Source organism: Triticum urartu, chromosome 7A (assembly GCF_056163025.1).
Source record: "Triticum urartu cultivar PI428250 chromosome 7A, HENAU_Tu73, whole genome shotgun sequence".
Lineage (NCBI taxonomy): Eukaryota > Viridiplantae > Streptophyta > Magnoliopsida > Poales > Poaceae > Triticum > Triticum urartu.
The window spans coordinates 9,122,272-9,135,867 of record NC_141879.1 but is presented as its reverse complement, the minus strand read 5'-3'; the positions used below and the strand labels follow the sequence as shown (position 1 = coordinate 9,135,867).

General features: G+C 46.3%; 1 long non-coding RNA gene across 1 annotated transcript; it reads left to right on the top strand.

Annotated features, from left to right (window-relative positions):
• Positions 1 to 11,855: 11,855 nt before the first annotated feature.
• Positions 11,856 to 12,379, top strand: LOC147956832 (uncharacterized). The gene is made up of 3 exons (XR_015610621.1): positions 11,856 to 11,933; positions 12,044 to 12,226; positions 12,340 to 12,379. It is a non-coding gene; the product is annotated as an uncharacterized LOC147956832 (long non-coding RNA).
• Positions 12,380 to 13,596: the final 1,217 nt, after the last annotated feature.

Sequence of the window (13,596 nt, the reverse complement as noted above, 5' to 3'; positions counted from 1 at the left end):
CTAGGCCATCTCAAGCTGCCATTCAGGCAGAGTCATGACAGCCTGATAGGAAGTGGGCTTAGTAACAGTAGAGAGACCGTACTTCTCAGGAGAATAGCGATCAGGTGGGGGGGCGAGGCCGAGCACAGAGGTTATGAACCGATGGAGACGTGAAAGGAGGCGCTCCGGAAGTGGAAGGCACATTAGTACAATCATCCTCAACATGAGGGCGGTGAGTGTAGTGGAGAGGAAAAGGAGAGAGAGGCCGACATACCGGAGAGGATGCTGGAGAGGCAGGGGCCCAGGATTTGAGTTTGTGTATTCAAAATTTCAAATGCTATTTTTTAGTGTAAAACTTTGTCTTTTCCACGTATAACCGATCATATCGCCATAATTCGTGTGGAAAATTTCAAATTTTGTTTTCTTTAAAGATTATTATGCAAATTCTCATGTCTAAACAATTCATAATTCACTACATACAAGTTCCTAATTTAAATTTATACTAAAATAGAAAGCCAACTAGCCAAGCCTGCTGGGCAACACAAGAAAAAGATGAAGCGTCGACACCTGCTAAGATTTGGACGAGAAAGCGAGCATATTTTATATACCTGAATGCATCGAATTATAAATTAGACCTTGTACCATTGAACTTGTGGATCTGAAGAAGGCAGCAAGCCTCCGATGCGGCGATGCCTGTTGCTGCCGACTGTAGAGATGGATTGAATATGGAGCATAACTGCGAGAGCCAAAGGATGCCAACGTCGCGCCGCCCGCTGCCGGTTCCATCGGGTGCGCGCTCGATTGGCACTGCCGCCATGTCCTACGAGTGCGAAAAGAATTGGGGATGGGAGGTCGGCAGGTTCTTGTGCGATATGTTTTTTCAGTGAAGCACCATGGGTTCGATGGATTTTTGTTTTTGAGCAAAACGGGATCGATGGATGTGCGGCTCGTGCGTGCAGGCTCTGCAGTGATTTGGGCTGGGCCATGTCGGTTAGTCTCTATTTGTTGGGCTGAAGTCCTTAGCCAGCCACCTTTCCTGTATTTATTTCGTTTTCATCCGTACATACACATGGTATACACTATATATACATAGTTTCTTGGCAAAAATAATGGGTATTCAACTGAATACCCATGACTTGAAGTGGGCCAACCCCTGTGGAGAGGTGGATGATGAGGGTGGGGAGGAGGATGGAAGGGAAGGTGGTGTCGGTGGTGTATGAGGAAGAGTGAGATGTGCCCGAGGACGAGGGAGACATGAGGCATATATGAGGGTGTATCGGAAGGAGAAGGAAAGAAATATCATCCATAAAAAAACTTGAGGATGGAGGACACGGGTAGTAAGAACGAGACTCATTGAAAGTCACACCACGCGAAATGTGCAGCTGATGACCAACAGGATCCCAACATCTATAGCTCTTGTGCTCATCGCTGTAGCCAAGAAAAACACACTCAATCAACTGAGCAGTCAATTTGGTGCGTTCTCGCGGGGCAAGAAGAACATAGCACACACATCCAAACATACCAAGATCTGAGTAGTCAGGAGAACGACAAGTGATACGTCTCCAACGTATATATAATTTTTGATTGCTCCATGCTATATTATCTACTGTTTTGGACAATATTGGGCTTTATTATCCACTTTTATATTGTTTTTGAGACTAACGTATTAACCGGAGGCCCAGCCCAGAATTGCTGTTTTTTGCCTATTTCAGAGTTTCGCAGAAAAGGAATATCAAACGGAGTCCAAATGGAATGAAACCTTCGGGACCGTGATTTTTGGAACGAACAAGATCCAGGAGACATGGACCCTACGTCAAGCAACCAACAGGGAAGCCACGAGGTAGGGGCGCGCGCCCCCAGACTAACGTATTAACCGGAGGCTCATCCCCAGGGCGGGCCCTCCACCCTCGTGGGCCCCCTGTTGCTCCACCGACGTACTTCACTAGTAGAAAAATGGTCAAACGTGAAGCACATTAGTGCCGGTTTGTATTTGAGCCGGCACTAATGTATACATTAGTGCCGGTTCCAACGGATAGCCGGGCCGCTTTCATTAGTACCAGTTCGTGCTACGAACCGGTACTAATGAGAGTGGTGGCAGGATGTTGTCAGAGTGGGGCCCCTCCAGCACCTTTAGTACCGGTTCGTGCCACGAACCGGTACTAAAGGTCGTCCTATATAAACCCTTCGTCCACCAGCACTCTGTTCTTCCCCCTTTCCCCTCTCCGGCCCTCTCCTCTGTTCTTCCCTTCTTCCTCTCGAGTTCATCACAAAATTTGCCCAAAATTTGTCAAGATTTGAAGGACCTCATCCATTCAAATGATCACAAAGGTTAGCAACTTTGTCCTTTCATCTCTCATTGCTAGATTAGCTCTTGCATTGGTTTATATAGTGATTAATTTGTGAGTTTAGTAATTTGGGAGGATATATATATATATGTGCCAGTATTTGATTTATATGCAATTTGAGGTCAAAAATAACACTTAGTTTGCATATGTAGGTGTGGTTTACTTAGTGCCTTCTAAATCTCCATCGTAGCCACCGTCGATCGCCCGCACCGTCCCGTCGCCGGCACCACCTTGTGGTGAGCCTCTTGTTCATGAAACTTTATATAAAAATTGATGTTTGTGTGATTTGGATATATAGTTACTCGTATAATTATCTTACCTGTACGTTGTTTGTTATACATATAGTGCCATGGTTTTGATATCCGTCCCCGTCGACCCTAGTCCTTGTTATGATTCGGATGTGGTATGTATATTCTCTTTTAAAACTAGTTGCATTTCGTGTTTATGACAAATTATGCCCATCAAGTTGACATGGAAATTTTTTCTAGGAGGTATCTGAACCGGAAATTCCAACTGACCCTATTGCCGAGAGGTTAAATTTAGTTGAAAGAGAAAAAGAGTACTTGAAAGAAAAATTGAAAAGAATTGAGGGGGAGAAGATGGAATTGGAGTTGCATGTTGCCGATGTCGTCGATGATCACAAGATCAAGATGGAGAAAATGCGCTTGAAGATTAGAAAGATTAGAAAATATGCCATCGATAGTGAGGCTTGGTATCATTATGCTGTTGGATCCATTGTTACCTTAGTTACGATCTTGATCGTATTTGTTGTTGCATTTAAATGCTTTAGCTAGAGAGTTATTTGTTTGTTGCATTTAAGTGTTGTATGAACTTTATGTATGAACTTGTATTAATTTGGTCTATTCGGTGTTGTGTAATGAAGATGAGCCGGCAATGGATGTACGATGACCGATGCTCTCCCCAGTTCGTTGAGGGCGTGTGTACTTTTCTGCTTGCGGCTGAGGCAAACAAGCGGGCGGATGGTTTTATGCCTTGTCCATGTGCTCGCTATAAGAATGGTCACAATTACTCTACATCAAGAACCATTCACGTCCACCTGTTTAAGACCGGTTTCATGCCCCATTATAATGTTTGGACCAAGCACGGAGAAAGAGGGGTTATGATGGAAGACAATGAAGAAGAAGAGGACGACGACAGCTATCCTGGCCATGGGTTCCCTGAATACAATGATACAACAATGGGGGAAGAAGCTGAGCCGGTAATGCGGGAAGAAGCTGAGCCGGCAATGCGGGAAGAAGCTGAAGAAGAGGCATCAGATGAGCCCGTTGATGATCTAGGTCGGGCCATTGCCGATGCAAAGAGAAACTGCGCAAGTGATTTGGAGAAGAAGAAGTTGCAGCGCATGTTAGAGGATCACAAAAAATTGTTGTACCCGAATTGCGTAGGTGACAAGAAAAAGCTGGGCACCACACTGGAATTGCTGCAATGGAAGGCAGAGAATGGTGTATCTGACAAGGGATTTGGAAAGTTGCTGGTAATGATAAAGGATATGCTTCCAAAGGACAACGAATTGCCCGAGAGTACGTACGAAGCAAAGAAGGTTGTCTGCCCTCTAGGGTTAGAGGTGCAGAAGATACATGCATGCCCTAATGATTGCATCCTCTACCACGGTGAGTACGAGGATTTGAACGCTTGCCCGGTATGTGGTGCATTGCGCTATAAGATCTGCCGCGATGACCCTGGTGATGTCGAGGGTCGGCGCCCCAGGAAGAAGATTCCTGCCAAGGTGATGTGGTATGCTCCTATAATACCACGGTTGAAACGTTTGTTCCAAAACAAAGAGCATGCCAAGGTGATGCGATGGCACAGCGAAGACCGTAAGAAAGACGGAAAGTTGAGAGTACCTGCTGACGGGTCACAGTGGAGAAAAATCGAAAGAAAGTACGGGAAGGAGTTTGCAGATGACGCAAGGAGCGTATGGTTTGGTCTAAGCGCAGATGGCATTAATCCTTTTGGGGAGCAGAGCAGCAACCATAGCACCTGGCCTGTGACTCTATGTTTGTATAACCTTCCTCCTTGGTTGTGCATGAAGCGGAAGTTCATTATGATGCCAGTGCTCATCCAAGGCCCTAAGCAACCCGGCAACGACATTGATGTGTACCTAAGGCCATTAGTTGAAGAACTCTTACAACTGTGGAATGGAACAGGTGTACATGCGTGGGATGAGCACATGGGGGAAGAATTTGACCTAAAGGCGTTGCTGTTCGTGACCATCAATGATTGGCCTGCTCTCAGTAACCTTTCAGGACAGACAAACAAGGGATACCGCGCATGCACGCACTGTTTGGACGGTACTGACAGTATATATTTGGCTAATAAGAATGTGTACCTGGGACATCGTCGATTTCTTCCGAGCAGGCATCCCGTAAGAAAGAAAGGCAAGCATTTCAAAGGTGAGGCGGATCACCGGACGAAGCCTCGCCACCGTACTGGTGCTGATGTACATGATATGGTCAAGGATTTGAAGGTGGTCTTTGGAAAGGGTCCTGGTGGACAACCTGTTCCGAATGACGCTGACGGACGCGCACCCATGTGAAAGAAGAAATCTATATTTTGGGACCTGCCCTATTGGAAAGACCTCGAGGTCCGCTCCGCAATCGACGTGATGCACGTGATGAAGAATCTTTGTGTGACCCTGCTTGGCTTCTTGGGCGTGTATGGGAAGACAAAAGATACACCTGAGGCACGGGAGGACCAGCAACGTATGCACGGAAAACACGGCATACATCAGGGTCATGCAAGCTACGCTCTTACCAAAGAAGAGAAGGAAATCTTATTTGAATTCCTGCTCAGTATTAAGGTACCGTCTGGCTTCTCGTCGAATATAAAGGGAATAATAAACATGGCAGAGAAAAAGTTCCAGAACCTAAAGTCTCATGACTGCCACGTGATTATGACGCAACTGCTTCCGGTTGCATTGAGGGGGCTTCTACCGGAAAACGTTCGATTAGCCATTGTGAAGCTATGTGCATTTCTCAATGCAATCTCTCAGAAGGTAATCGATCCAGAAATCATACCAAGGTTACAGAATGATTTGGTGCAATGTCTTGTCAGTTTCGAGTTGGTGTTCCCACCATCCTTCTTCAACATCATGACGCACGTCCTAGTTCACCTATGCGAAGAGATTAACGTTTTGGGTCCTGTATTTCTACACAATATGTTCCCCTTTGAGAGGTTCATGGGGGTCTTAAAGAAATATGTTCATAACCGTGCTAGGCCAGAAGGAAGCATCTCCAAGGGCCGTCAAAATGAGGAGGTCATTGAGTTTTGTATTGACTTTATTCTTGACCTTAAGCCGATTGGTGTTCCTGAATCGCGGCATAAGGGCAGACTGGATGGAAAAGGCACGCTAGGAGGGGAACAAATAATATGTATGGATGGACATTCTCTCACTGAAGCACACTACACAGTTCTACAGAATTCCGCCTTGGTGGCTCCGTATATGGATGAACACAAGAATTTGCTACGCTCCAAACACCCGGAGCGGTCTGATGACTGGATTACACATGAACAAACCAGGAGTTTCGCCAGCTGGTTGCAAGCACGTACCATGCATGACACCTCTATTGAAGATGACCTGTACTTGCTGTCCCAGTTACCATCTTCGAATATAATGACTTTCAAAGGGTACGAGATAAATGGTAATACATTTTACACGATCGCCCAAGATAAGAAGAGCACCAACCAAAACAGTGGTGTCCTCTTTGATGCAGAAACCAAGACGGGAAAGGAAACATATTATGGTTATATACAGGACATATGGGAACTTGACTATCGACGTGGTTTGAAGGTCCCTTTGTTTCGGTGCAAATGGGTCAATATGACACGAGGCGGGGTAACGGAAGACCCGCAGTACGGAATGACAACAGTGGATCTCAACAATCTTGCGTATGCAGACGAACCATTCGTCCTAGCCAATGATGTGGCACAGGTTTTCTATGTGAAGGACATGTCTACCAAGCCAAGAAAAAGAAAAGATAAGGAAGCGAATGCATCGTACGATGAGTCAAAGCGGCACATAGTTATTTCTGGGAAGAGAAACATCGTGGGAGTGGATGACAAGACAGACAAGTCAGAAGATTATGAAAAGTTTGATGAAATTGCTCCAGTGAATATTGACCCGAGCATCCCGTTAAATGATGAAGATTTTCCATGGCTACGACGCAAAGGGACACACGCGAAGAAAAAGTTTCACACCCAAAGATCTGGGATGTGATCGGCTTAACTATCATCACTTTCTTCTGTGTTTCACACCCAGGAGGGAATCTCTGTAATAGTTAGGGTAGCTAGTTATGTGTTTTGGCATTTGAAACGCGAAGAAATTTTATGTGCAAGCAAATTCTTTCATGCATTTATTGATTTTTTCAGCTAAATGACCCTGAAATTGAAAAGCATTTCAAATGAACTCAGAAAAGGATGAAAGTTGGCATGGTATCATAATTTCACCCACATAGCATGTGCAAAAAAGTAGAGAGGGTTACCGCAAAAACTGGATGCACTTCGTGTACAAAATGGACAATCTGTTTCGAAGTATCAGGGTTTCGGACGAAAACTCATCCGTTACAAAGGCATTTCATTTTTAAATAACTTAAGCATTACCAAATTGAATATAATGATAAAACACACTAATATTAAACATAAGAAAAAAGAATCACTGGAAAATGTATTTTTAAAGTTAAGTTATTCACAAACTAGTGATTCACACAAATTTCAAATAATTCAAAATTTAAACTATTCAAATTTAAAAACTACCGGCACTAACTGAAAGTTTCTAAAAACTATCAAAAATATTCAAAAAGAAACTCTAAATACAGCAAAAAACAACTAAAAATAAATAAAACAAAATAAATAAAGCCGAAAAGAAAAAACTAAATGAAAAAAGCCCACCTACCGGGCCACAGCGGCCTGCATACGACTAGAAACCCAACCTGTTGTTGGGCCAGGATGCAGGCCCGCAAGCCCAATAGGCCCCACAGGGCAGAGTAGCAGAGGTAGGCCTAGAAGGCTTGCTTTAGAGAGGAGCTCGAGACAGCAGCGGCGGCGGGGCTTATAAGCAGGTGTGAGCGCCCTTCGGCTAGCGAGGTGGGACTAAACTTCTGCGCCCCTCGCCTGGCAGCGCACCCCCTTTAGTACCGGCTCGTGGCACCAACCGGTACTAAAGGGGGGGCCTTTAGTACCGGTTGGAGCCAGGAACCGGTACTAAAGGGGGGTGCTTCCCCCCGCTTGGCCTGGCCAAAATAGGCCTTTAGTACCGGTTGGTGGCTCCAACCGGTACTAAAGGTGTCCCCTATATAAGAAATACTTCGAAAATTTTCAGTTTCTCATCTCCCACTTCTCTCTGCCGCCGCCCCGTCCCGCGCGGTCGCCGCCCCCGTCGCGCCGTCCCCGTTGACTCCGCGACGCCCCCGTCCTCGTCGCGTCGTCCCCGTCGACTCCGCGGCACCCCCGTCGCCGTCCCGGTCGCCGATCCCCTCGCTTCACCGTCGCCGTCGCCTTTGGATCGACCTCGCCCTCGCCGTCGCCGTCGCCTCGACCTTGCCCGCGCGCGCTGTGAGCCCCTCCTCCGGCCCCTCTCCTCCCTCCAATCGATCGTAGCGCACACCGGCGCCGGCGCCGGCGCCGACCGTAGCGCACACACACGCGCGCGCGCACACACACACTACATGCACACACACACACACTACACACACACACACTAGACGCACACACACACACAATTTTTCTGTTTTTAGCTTTTAGTTTTTTCTATTTTTCTGTTTTTCATACAAAGTTTTAGATGAATTAATTAATTAGATTAGATTAATGTCAAATAGTATGTAGAAATGTTAGTTATAATATATATAATGTCAAATGTTATAGAAATGTTAGTTATATAGAAATGTTAGAAATTTTGGAAATGTTAGTTTTAGCTAGCTAGATGAATTAGATTAATTTCAAATTGTTAGACGATGATCGATGTTTTTTTAGTTTCTTATATTTTTAGTTATAAAATTTAGAATTTGCATATATGAAATCATCACAATCCATCATTTAAAAAAATGTTACTTTACTTTTGCGGCATATAGTATTTTGTTGTCGACGATGCCCGGCCCGCATCCTCGCCGTCGACACGTCCGTGACGACGTCCTGCTTCAGAGGACCCATGTCCGGGACTGGGCTCCGCCGGGCTGGCACTGGGAGGTGCTACCTTCAGGGGCGCGACGCTTGGTGAGGAACCCGGCCCCGGGTCCCGTCGTCAACCCTCATCTCCTTTGGTGGCATTCGCGTGGGCCACTTTCGGTGCGGAGGGAGCCGGCCCCGCCGGAGGTGGTACGTCGCCGTGTCAGGGCGGAGGACGAGCACGTCCATCGCTACATGGCTGCTATGGACGTCAGGTTCTCCAATACCTGGCAGGTTCTTTGGGGAGATCACCCGAGCTATGATCCAGTGATGGTTCCTTCTCTTTGGGTGTCCACCGCCCGCACCTCAGGAACCGCGAGTGGCCTAGATTACTCTGTAGTATTCGATCTTTATTAGCTTGCTAGCTAGCTAGCTAGTGATGTATTCAATATTATATCTATTATTCGAGATGATGTATTCGAGATTATATCTATTATTCGAGATTATACTAAATTGTTTTATATTTCTTTTGGCATAGTTAAATAAAAGCTATGGCGGACAATACCGACAGAGAGAGAGAGAATAGACCATGTTCGATATCATACGCGGGCCAGATGATGATCAGAATGAAGAAGATTTTGACGGCTCTGAATTTCTAAACAACACCGGAGAGGGTGATATGATATTCGATCGCGACGACCGAGAAGATGAAGTCATGAACTACGACGAAGAACATGTTGATCCTGAAACAAAAAACACCGGCGAGGTATATATATTTATATAAGCAGGAATCTGGTGATCATCGCATGTTTTAAATGAGTTGAAGATATATTAACGAATCGATCTTTCTTCTTTCAGCCATCCGGATCGAGCAAATCTTCAGGCAAAAGGACGAAACGAGGCCCGAACAAAAAGTTGAAGGAGGGCGTAAAGTACAATATCGAGGCATTCAAACCTAATGGCGAACCATTAGCGCCTAAGAAGATTGCGGACAAGTTCGTTCGTCAGTGCAGAGTTCTTGTGAAGGACCAACTCCCGATCTCCCTTCAAGAATGGAGAAAGCCAGCAAATCCACGTCCAGATGTTACTTTTGTCGACGAGAATCAAAAAAAATCTGCTCTGGGATACTCTTATGGAACATTTCACCCTACCAGATAATTTCACAGAAGCAGACGTGCGGAAAGTCAAGGACGCTGCTTTTAGGAAGATGGCGGTTGCATTCAAGAACCACAAGAGAATGACGTGGGAGAAGTACGTCAAGGGAGGTAGGAAGACTCCAGTATTCGAGGGGATACTAGAGAATCAAAGTGCTCATAGGGACGATTTCGTGAAATTCAAGGATTCAGAATTAGCTAAGGAATGGTCGAGAATAAACAAGAAGAATGCCGAAAAAAAGGATAAGTTCCATAAGCTGGGGCCAGGTGGCTACGCGGTGGCAATGCCTAAGTGGGATAAGTCTGAGAAAGAGATGGAGGATGCAGGTGTCACTCTGGTTACTAAGAGCTGGCCCCCCAGGTGCAGGACTTGGTTCTATGCGCATGGGGGGGAGTTGGACCCGAAGACAGGCAATGTTTCGACGAAGGCATGTCTGAACGGAGCCGACGATGCGCTACTTGTTGCAATAGAAGAGGCTCGATCGGGGGTGTTCCAGCCCAACAGAGAGAACGACGAGCTTACGCGTGCCCTGGGAAATCCTGAACACCCGGGAAGAACACGAGGCAAGGGCGCTATTCCGTGGTATGAGGGGTTTTCGGACTGGAACGCTGACTACAGAACCCGTGCGAGAAAGAAGATTGCGGAGGAGAAGAAGAGGAAGATGGAGGAGGAGCAAAGGAATCTCGACTATGAACGCCTTCAAGGCCTAGAAGCAAGTCAAGCGGAATTGGCAGCTAAATTCCAGCGGCAGCAGGAGCAGATCGACTCACTTAGCCAGCAAAGGGGGTCTCAGCAGCTGCAGCAGCTAGCGGATGATCCAGCATTGGATACCACCGCCCCATCCATGCCGAGAAGCAGCATGGGTTCCGCCCCGGGCGACGCAGTAGTGCTGGATAGATACCCCGTGGATGACATCACGGAGAACACTAACTGTGAGCTACACTTCAAAATGAAGAACATATCCATGAAGGTGGCGGACGCCGTTGCTTTTTCAAATTCCCCCGAGGCAACCTTCCATTGCAACCCGATTCCAGCGGGCTATGCTCGTGTCTTGGTTGATGAGGTGGTGGACCAATATTCGGGGCTAGAGCTTGACATTCCTGGAGGTGATGAGGAGCACACAGTCGGAGATGCCAAACATCGTATCATTCTATGGAGAAAGGATTGCATCATTTTTCGAAGGCCACCGACACCGCGTCACCCGACTCCTCGTCGAAGTCCGCCACCGAGTCAGCAGACTCCCGCTCCTCCAAGTCCACCAATGCGTGAGGCCACTCCTCCTCCTCCAAGTCCGGCAAAGTGTCAAGCCACTCCTCCTCCAAGTCCGACACAGCGTCAGACGTCCACTCCTCCTCCAAGTCCGGCACAACCTCAGGCCACTCCTCCTCCAAGTCCGGCACAGCTTCAGGCCACTCCTCGTCCAACTCAGCCCCGTCAGCCGTCTCCGCCGCCTCAGCAATCGCAGAAGAGACACCCTGCAGCTATGGTGCGTAGCGGTACCAGTTGAGGTCATAGTACAGGAAGTACAGGCGGAGGCAAGCGATATAAATATGGTCCAAACCTCACTACTCCTCTTCCTGTGAGGGCTTACGACAGGACCGAGGAGCAAACCAATGCCATAGTGCGGGCAGAAGTCGACGCCCATTTTGGACCGAAACCGCCACCGCCGCCAAGGGAGAAAGTGCCTGTGGAAGTAGTTGACCACTTCATTCGTATGGCTCAACCACCAGCTCCTAAGCCTGTTGACACAGACTATGAGCGCCACATCAGGAAGTTACATCGACAACGTCTACAGAAGGAGGCGAGCTCGAGCTCGAGCAAACAACAAGCAGCTGTCGGAAAATGCGGGAAAACCGTTGCCCAGCTGGGAGAACAGGCGGCGCAATCGACCCCCCCGCTTGTTGTGCCGCCAACAACACGTGACAGTACGCGCGCCCAATATTATTGTGGCCAAACAGTTTACGTTCCCGAGGTGGGCGATGTGGTAATAACCCAGGAGCATATAATGCAGGCTGAAGAACTCAAGATCACTGTTGGACAACTCCTCGAGATTGAGGACATGCCTGTGATTACAGAGGAGGAAATAAAACGGAAATATATCCGGGGCCAACCTTTGGTCGAGCCAGAAGATGTCAAGAAGCTCCCAACGAGAATGTATGAATTGCATCAATGGTACATGGACATTATCAAGAGAACCGATCGAGAGTCCCTCATGGTGTATGTCAAGAAGGATCATTACTACCATGAGAAAGCTTTGGCCGTTGAGTATTCTGAACTGTTTCAGTTATACAATCAAGACGCACTCGACAAATCTATCGTCAGTTGCTATTGTCTGTAAGTGATTTCTTTCTATAATTTAAGTCTCAAGCTAGCTGTAGTGATCCTTTTGATCAATCATTACCTATAATTATCCTCACTATATTCTTTTCTGTGGTATTATGTAGGATGAAGATGTATGAAATGAGAAAAGGTGGACGCTATGGCATTGGGTTCATTGACCCAAACACCGTTAATGAATACACATGGAAAATGAACAAGTATTATGAAAAGCAGGTAGAGGACAGCATGCTAGAGTTCTTGAAGCGCCTCAAATACAATGAAGATATACTACTTCCTTACAACTTCCAGTGAGTCACACTTTCTTGTACTACAAATTCTCTGTTTTTGCCTACTAGCTAGCTACATGTTTTTGCTTACATATGCCCGCTTAATTAAGACATGCAAACGTGTGTGCATGCAGATTTCACTGGATCTTGTGTATCATTAAAGTTGACGCCGGAACAGTTGAAATACTGGACTCGCTACTCAAAGCAAATAGTGACTACAACATCTTGTATGGGATAGTCAACAGGTAATTTCAATCATTATTAACTATATATCTCGGCCTATTTAGTTCGTCATTTCATGACGTGAACTATTTAATAACCCCTTTATTCATTTTCTTTGTCGGCGGGCAGGGCTTGGGCAAGGTTCATCAGCGTCACGGAAGGCGAATGGAAACCACAGCTGAAATGGTTTCGATCCAAGGTAAGTAATTAAGTAGTACTAGCTAGCTAGCTAGCTGCCATCTCTTTAATTATCATGCTTGATTAATTATTATCTGATCAAATTAAATTCCATTCTCGTAATAAAGGCCCTGAAGCAGGCGCAGGGGACTGATCTGTGTGCATTCTGCGTTTGCGAGAACATTCGCATGATGGCGTCCGAAAGGAGCAGATCTCAAAGACAGGAATGGGTACGCTTGTCAGAACACTATTCACAATTTTTACACCATTATCGATATCTAATCACACAACTAATACACATGCATATTGATCTCCTTCTTAACAGTTCAAAGAGGTGCGGGACAAGCTCCTAGAAACGGAGCGCGTAGAAGCACTTCAAGAGGAAATAGCGGGATTTTTGCTCGACCAGGTCATAAATCCGAAGGGAGAATACTATTACCCGCTACCGCCCCCATCGAACAGGTCATGAACCACTTCCAATTGTCATCGTGCTCCGAAGGCACCAATTAGGCTAATGCCACTAGCTCCGAAGGCAACATGCATATGTAGGAGAAATTGTATATAGCTATACATGTGTGTATGTGTAAATTAATATGGTGGTTTGTGAGACATTGATGATATATATATGATTGGTTCTACTAGAAATTCTATATATATATATATATGCATAACGTGTACAATGTGTAGTACCGTAAAATACCAGCAAACGAAAAAGAATTAAAATGGAAACACAAAATTAAATGAAAAAGAAATCATAAAACCAAAAATCCCCCAAACATTTTAGTACCGGTTGGTGTTACCAACCGGTACTAAAGGGCTACCGGCCCCCGGAGCTGGCTTGTGCCACGTGGTTGCCCTTTAGCACCGGTTCGTGCTGAACCGGTACTAAAGGGGGGGGGGCTTTAGTACCGAAATGTTAGTGCCGGTTCCAAAACCGGCACTAAAGGGCCTTACGAACCGGTGCTATTGCCCGGTTCTGCACTAGTGCTTCT